Source organism: Oncorhynchus kisutch, linkage group LG6 (genome assembly GCF_002021735.2).
Source record: "Oncorhynchus kisutch isolate 150728-3 linkage group LG6, Okis_V2, whole genome shotgun sequence".
NCBI classification, from domain to species: Eukaryota; Metazoa; Chordata; class Actinopteri; order Salmoniformes; family Salmonidae; genus Oncorhynchus; species Oncorhynchus kisutch.
Genome location: NC_034179.2, coordinates 6,914,668 through 6,922,167, shown reverse-complemented (window position 1 = coordinate 6,922,167; position 7,500 = coordinate 6,914,668). Strand labels below are relative to the sequence as shown.

The 7,500-nt window shown below is 46.5% G+C and overlaps 1 protein-coding gene across 4 annotated transcripts in view; it reads left to right on the top strand.

Annotated features, from left to right (window-relative positions):
- LOC109879714 (transcription factor 4) overlaps window positions 1-7,500 on the top strand; it is a 351,270-nt gene that overhangs the window by 204,010 nt on the left and 139,760 nt on the right. The gene's annotated exons all lie outside the window — the stretch shown is intronic.

Below are 7,500 nucleotides of genomic sequence, written 5' to 3'. Positions count from 1 at the left end.
TACCGTATCAATGTGGAGCTATATACAGGAAGTACCCCAGTACCGTATCAATGTGGAGCTATATACAGGAAGTACCAGTACCGTATCAATGTGGAGCTATATACAGGAAGTACCAGTCCGTATCAATGTGGAGCTATATACAGGAAGTACCAGTACCGTATCAATGTGGAGCTATATACAGGAAGTACCAGTACCGTATCAATGTGGAGCTATATACAGGAAGTACCAGATCAATGTGGAGCTATATACAGGAAGTACCAGATCAATGTGGAGCTATATACAGGAAGTACCAGATCAATGTGGAGCTATATACAGGAAGTACCAGATCAATGTGGAGGCTATATACAGGGAGTACCAGTACCAGATCAATGTGGAGCTATATACAGGAAGTACCAGATCAATGTGGAGCTAAATACAGGGAGTACCAGTACCAGATCAATGTGGAGCTATATACAGGAAGTACCAGATCAATGTGGAGCTATATACAGGAGTACCAGTACCAGATCAATGTGGAGCTATATACAGGAAGTACCAGATCAATGTAGAGCTATATACAGGAAGTACCAGATCAACGTGGAGCTAAATACAGGAAGTACCAGATCAATGTGGAGCTAATACAGGAAGTACCAGTATCAGATCAATGTGGAGTTATATACAGGGAGTACCAGATTAATGTAGAGCTATATACAGGAAGTACCAGATTAATGTAGAGCTATTTACAGGAAGTACCAGATCAATTTGGAGCTATATACAGGAAGTACCAGTACCAGATCAATGTGGCGCCTATATACAGGGAGTACCAGTACCAGATCAATGTGGAAAGGTACAAGGTATTTGAGGTAGATATGTACACGAAGGCAGGGTAAGTGACTAGACATCAGGATAGATAATAATAAGGTATTTGAGGTAGATATGTACATGAAGGCAGGGTAAAGTGACATCAGGATAGATAATAATAAGGTATTTGAGGTAGATATGTACATGAAGATAAAGAGACTAGGCATCAGGATAGATAATAATAAGGTATTTGAGGTAGATATGTACATGAAGATAAAGAGACTAGGCATTAGGATAGATAATAATAAGGTATTTGAGGTAGATATGTACATGAAGGCAGGGTAAAGTGACTAGGCATCAGGATAGATAATAATAAGGTATTTGAGGTAGATATGTACATGAAGGCAGGGTGAAGTGACTAGACATCAGGATAGATAATAATGAGGTAGATATTGTACATGAAGGCAGGGTGAAGTGACTAGACATCAGGATAGATAATGATGAGGTAGATATGTACATGAAGGCAGGGTAAAGTGACTAGACATCAGGATAGAAAATAATGAGGTAGATATGTACATGAAGGCAGGGTAAAGTGACTAGACATCAGGATAGATAATAATGAGGTATTTGAGGTAGATATGTACATGAAGGCAGGGTAAAGTGTCTAGACATCAGGATAGATAATAATGAGGTATTTGAGGTAGATATGTACATGAAGGCAGGGTAAAGTGACTAGGCATCAGGATAGAGAATAATAAGGTATTTGAGGGTAGATATGTACATGAAGGCAGGGTTAAAGTGACTAGACATCAGGATAGATAATAATGAGGTAGATATGTACATGAAGGCAGGGTAAGTGACTAGACATCAGGATAGATAATAATGAGGTAGATATGTACATGAAGGCATCCTGTATATGGCTGTGCCTCTTTAAGCCTCAGTCAGCTGTGACCGTAATGTGGCTGACTGCTGGTTTGAGTTAGTGAACTCAACTAGGGGGGTGACTCTCTTTGGTGTGTGTGTGTGTGTGTGTGCGTGCGTGCGTGCGTGCGTGTGTGTGTCGCTGGCGTGCTCATCCACTGGAGCCAGGTGCTCCGTGCCTCGCATGCACTTCCTCATAATTAATGACTCCTTCCTGCATTGCCCGCCTTCTCTCCCCGCTGTACAGGACTGTAAGAAGTGTCCCAACATGTGCAGGCAGGCCAACCCCGTAGAGCCTCAAGCTAACCTGTACGTTTTAGCAGACATTCCTATCCAGAGCAACTTACAGTAGTAAGTTTCACACATTGGTCCCCCGTGGGAATCAACCCACAACCCACAAGTCATTCCAAACATTCTACCAAATGAGCCTTCCTGGGGGTCTCTGTAGTCCCTAAGGGGTCTCTGTAGTCCCTAAGGGCTTTCTGTAGTCCCTAAGGGGTCTCTGTAGTCCCTAAGGGCTTTCTGTAGTCTCTAAGGGGTATCTGTAGTCCCTAAGGGGTATCTGTAGTCCCTAAGGGCTTCCTGTAGTCCCTAATGGCTTTCTGTAGTCCCTAAATCAAATCAAATCAAATCAAATTTATTTATATAGCCCTTCGTACATCAGCTGATATCTCAAAGTGCTGTACAGAAACCCAGCCTAAAACCCCAAACAGCAAGCAATGCAGGTGGAGAAGCACGGTGGCTAGGAAAAACTCCCTAGAAAGGCCAATACCTAGGAAGAAACCTAGAGAGGAACCAGGCTATGTGGGGTGGCCAGTCCTCTTCTGGCTGTGCCGGGTGGAGATTATAACAGAACATGGTCAAGATGTTCAATGTTCATAAATGACCAGCATGGTCGAATAATAATAAGGCAGAACAGTTGAAACTAGAGCAGCAGCACAGTCAGGTGGAAGTTGAAACTGGAGCAGCAGCATGGCCAGGTAGACTGGGGACAGCAAGGAGTCATCATGTCAGGTAGTCCTGGGGCATGGTCCTAGGGCTCAGGTCAGTTGAAACTGGAACAGCAGCATGGCCAGGTGGACTGGGGACAGCAAGGAGTCATCATGGTCAGGTAGTCCTGGGGCATGGTCCTAGGGCTCAGGTCCTCCGAGAGAGAGAAAGAAAGAGAGAAGGAGACTCTGTAGTCCCTAAGGGGTCTCTGTAGCCCCTAAGGGGTTTCTGTAGTCCCTAAAGGGGTTTATGTAGTCCCTAAGGGGTTTATGTAGTCCCTAAGGGGTTTATGTAGTCCCTAAGGGGTTTCTGTAGTCCCTAAGCGGTCTCTGTAGTCCCTAAGAGGTCTCTGTAGTCCCTAAGGGGTTTCTGTAGTCCCTAAGGGGTCTCTGTAGTCCCTAAGGGCTTTCTGTAGTCCCTAAGGGCTTTCTGTAGTCCCTAAGGGGTCTATGTAGTCCCTAAGGGTTTCTGTAGTCCCTAAGGGGTCTCTGTAGTCCCTAAGGGCTTTCTGTAGTCCCTAAGGGCTTTCTGTAGTCCCTAAGGGTTTCTCTAGTCCCTAAGGGATCTCTGCAGTCCCTAAGGGGTTTATGTAGTCCCTAAGGGGTCTCTGTAGTCCCTAAGGGGTCTCCGTAGTCCCTAAGGGGTTTCAGTAGGTCCTAAGGGGTCTCTGTAGGTCCTAATGGGTTTCTCTAGTCCCTAAGGGGTTTCTGTAGGTCCTAGGGGGTCTCTGTAGTCCCTAAGGGGTCTCTGTAGCCCCTAAGGGGTTTCTGTAGTCCCTAAAGGGGTTTATGTAGTCCCTAAGGGGTTTATGTAGTCCCTAAGGGGTTTATGTAGTCCCTAAGGGGTTTCTGTAGTCCCTAAGCGGTCTCTGTAGTCCCTAAGGGTTTCTATAGTCCCGTAGGGGTTTCTGTAGTCCCTAAGGGGTCTCTGTAGTCCCTAGGGGGTTTCTGTAGTCCTTAAGGGGGTCTCTGTAGTCCTAGTAGGTTTTTGTAGTCCCTAAGGGGTTTCTGTAGTCCCTAAGGGGTTTCTGTAGTCCCTAGGGGTTTTGTGTAGTCCCTAAGGGGTCTCGTAGTCCCTAAGGGGTTTCTGTAGTCCCTAAGGGGTCTCTGTAGTCCCTAAGGGCTTTCTGTAGTCCCTAAGGGCTTTCTGTAGTCCCTAAGGGGTTTCTCTAGTCCCTAAGGGATCTCTGTAGTCCCTAAGGGGTTTATGTAGTCCCTAAGGGGTCTCTGTAGTCCCTAAGGGGTCTCCGTAGTCCCTAAGGGGTTTCAGTAGGTCCTAAGGGGTCTCTGTAAGGTCCTAATGGGTTTCTCTAGTCCCTAAGGGGTTTCTGTAGGTCCTAGGGGGTCTCTGTATTCCCTAAGGGGTCTCTGTAGCCCCTAAGGGGTTTCTGTAGTCCCTAAAGGGGTTTATGTAGTCCCTAAGGGGTTTATGTAGTCCCTAAGGGGTTTATGTAGTCCCTAAGGGGTTTCTGTAGTCCCTAAGCGGTCTCTGTAGTCCCTAAGGGGTTTCTATAGTCCCGTAGGGGTTTCTGTAGTCCCTAAGGGGTCTCTGTAGTCCCTAGGGGGTTTCTGTAGTCCTTAAGGGTCTCTGTAATCCCTAGTAGGTTTTTGTAGTCCCTAAGGGGTTTCTGTAGTCCCTAAGGGGTCTCTGTAGTCCTAAATTGTTTATGTAGTCCCTAAGGGGTTTCTGTAGTCCCTAAGGGGTCTCTGTAGTCCCTAAATTGTTTATGTAGTCCCTAAGGGTTTCTGTGGTTCCTAAGGTGTATCTGTAATCCCTAAGGGGGTCTCTGTAGTCCCTAAGGGGTTTCTGTAGTCCCTAAGGGGTTTATGTAGTCCCTAAGGGGTTTCTGTTGACCCTAAGGGGTTTCTGTAGTCCCTAATATGTTTATGTAGTCCCTAAGGGGTTTATGTAGTCCCTAAGGGGTTTATGTAGTCCCTAAGGGGTTTCTGTAGTCCCTAAGTGGTCTCTGTAGTCCCTAAGGGGTTTCTATAGTCCCTAAGGGGTTTCTGTAGTCCCTAAGGGGTCTCTGTAGTCCCTAAGGGGTTTATGTAGTCCTTAAGGGGTCTCTGTAGTCCCTAGTAGGTTTTTGTAGTCCCTAAGGGGGTTCTGTAGTCCCTAGGGGTTTTGTGTAGTCCCTAAGGGGTCTCTGTAGTCCCTAAGGGGTTTCTGTAGTCCCTAAGGGGTCGCTGTAGTACCTAAATTGTTTATGTAGTCCCTAAGGGGTTTCTGTAGTCCCTAAGGGGTCTCTGTAGTCCCTAAATTGTTTATGTAGTCCCTAAGGGGTTTCTGTGGTTCCTAAGGTGTCTCTGTAATCCCTAAGGGGTCTCTGTAGTCCCTAAGGGGTTTCTGTAGTCCCTAAGGGGTTTATGTAGTCCCTAAGGGGTTTCTGTTGACCCTAAGGGGTTTCTGTAGTCCCTAATATGTTTATGTAGTCCCTAAGGGGTCTGTGTAGTCCCTAAATTGTTTATATTGTCCCTAAGGGGTCTATGTAGTCCCTAAGGGGTTTATGTAGTCCCTAAGGGGTTTCTGTTGACCCTAAGGGGTTTCTGTAGTCCCTAATATGTTTATGTAGTCCTAAGGGGTCTGTGTAGTCCCTAAATTGTTTATATAGTCCCTAAGGGGTCTATGTAGTCCCTAAGGGGTCTCTGTAGTCCTAAGGGGTTATGTAGTCCCTAAGGGGTTTCTGTTGACCCTAAGGGGTTTCTGTAGTCCCTAATATGTTTATGTAGTCCCTAAGGGGTTTATGTAGTCCCTAAGGGGTTTATGTAGTCCCTAAGGGGTTTCTGTAGTCCCTAAGCGGTCTCTGTAGTCCCTAAAGCGGTCTCTATAGTCCCTAAGGGGTTTCTGTAGTCCCTAAGGGGTCTCTGTAGTCCCTAAGGGGTTTATGTAGTCCTTAAGGGGTCTCTGTAGTCCCTAGTAGGTTTTTGTAGTCCCTAAGGGGGTTCTGTAGTCCCTAGGGGTTTTGTGTAGTCCCTAAGGGGTCTCTGTAGTCCCTAAGGGGTTTCTGTAGTCCCTAAGGGGTCTCTGTAGTCCCTAAATTGTTTATGTAGTCCCTAAGGGGTTTCTGTAGTCCCTAAGGGGTCTCTGTAGTCCCTAAATTGTTTATGTAGTCCCTAAGGGGTTTCTGTGGTTCCTAAGGTGTCTCTGTAATCCCTAAGGGGTCTCTGTAGTCCCTAAGGGGTTTCTGTAGTCCCTAAGGGGTTTATGTAGTCCCTAAGGGGTTTCTGTTGACCCTAAGGGGTTTCTGTAGTTCCTAATATGTTTATGTAGTCCCTAAGGGGTCTGTGTAGTCCCTAAATTGTTTAATAAGTCCCTAAGGGGTCTATGTAGTCCCTAAGGGGTCTCTGTAGTCCCTAGGGGTCTATGTAGTCCCTAAGGGGTTGCTGTAGTCCCTAATATGTTTCTGTAGTCCCTAAGGGGTTTCTGTAGTCCCTTAGGGTTCTATGTAGTCCCTAAGGTGTTTCTGTAGTCCCTAAGGGCTTACTGTTGTCCCTAAATTGTTTATGTCGTCCCTAAGGCGTCTCTGTAGTCCCTAAATTGTTTATATAGTCCCTAATGGGTCTCTGTAGTCCCTAAGGGGTCTCTGTAGTCCCTAAGGGGTTTCTGTAGTCCCTAAGGGGTCTCTGTAGTCCTCAAGGGGTCTCTGTAGTCCCTAAGGGCTTTCTGTAATCCCTAAGGGGTCTCTGTAGTCCCTAAGGGGTCTCTGTATTCCCTAAGGGGTTTATGTAGTTCCTCAGGGGTCTCTGTAGGCCCTAAGGGGTCTCTGTAGTCCCTCAATTGTTTCTGTAGTCCCTAAACGGTCTCTGTAGTCCCTAAGTGGTCTCTGTAGTCCCTAAGGGGTCTCTTTAGTCCCTAAGGGGTCTCTGTAGTCCCTAAGGGGTCTCTGTAGTCCCTAAGGGGTCCTCTGTAGGCCCTAAGTGGTCTCTGTAGGCCCTAAGGGGTTTAGATACCCATTGTAGATCAGATATCATCCTCAGCTCCTATCTCTGTGTACTGACTCCATTCTTCATGTCCTTCAACAGGACTCCCACCTCTCTCTATAGAGCGGCATATCAAACACGACTCATCAAAGGGCTCCTTTGTGGGACTTGAAAAACACCTTTGACGCTCCTACTGCACGTGGCCAAGTCTCTGTAGGGAAGACCTGTTCTCCACAGGGATCTCCACTCCGCCTCTCTCTTGTCTATGTCTTGCATCCCAGTAACATTACTGTCATGTCCAGCCAGGGTTTTAATATCAGGAGACATACCTCTTTATTTTTAATTGGAGTTTTACTTCAAAACAGTTCACTCCTTTTGTTTTTCTTTAGTTGGTGGAGGCATTTTGTATTATTATTTATCAATTAGGCATACCTTAATGTCCTCTCCTTTTGAGAATCCTCATGTGTTACCCAACCAGGCATGATCTAGTGTTTGTCCCAAATGGCACCCTATTCCCTGCATAGTGTACTACTACTTTGACCAGGACCCTTGTTAAATGTAGTACACTAAATAGGGAAATAGGATGCCATTTGGGATGCTGTGATACCCCTGTGCTCTAAATGCCAAGGCTAGGAGCCAAAATCCTTCACAGGACGGCTCCTCTCTTCTCTCCTCTGTTCAGGTGCTTGTCGTTTATCTTGGTTAATATCAGACACTGGATGCCAGCTGGGTACAACAGATCGACAGAGCTGAGATTGGACAAAGAGGAGGGGAGGGGGAGGAGAGTAGAGAAGGAGGAGGGAGAGAGGAAGGGGAGGGGAGGAGGAGGAAGGGGAGAGGAGGAGAGTAGAGTAGGAGGAAGGGGAGAGGAGGGGGAGGAGGAGGAGAAGGG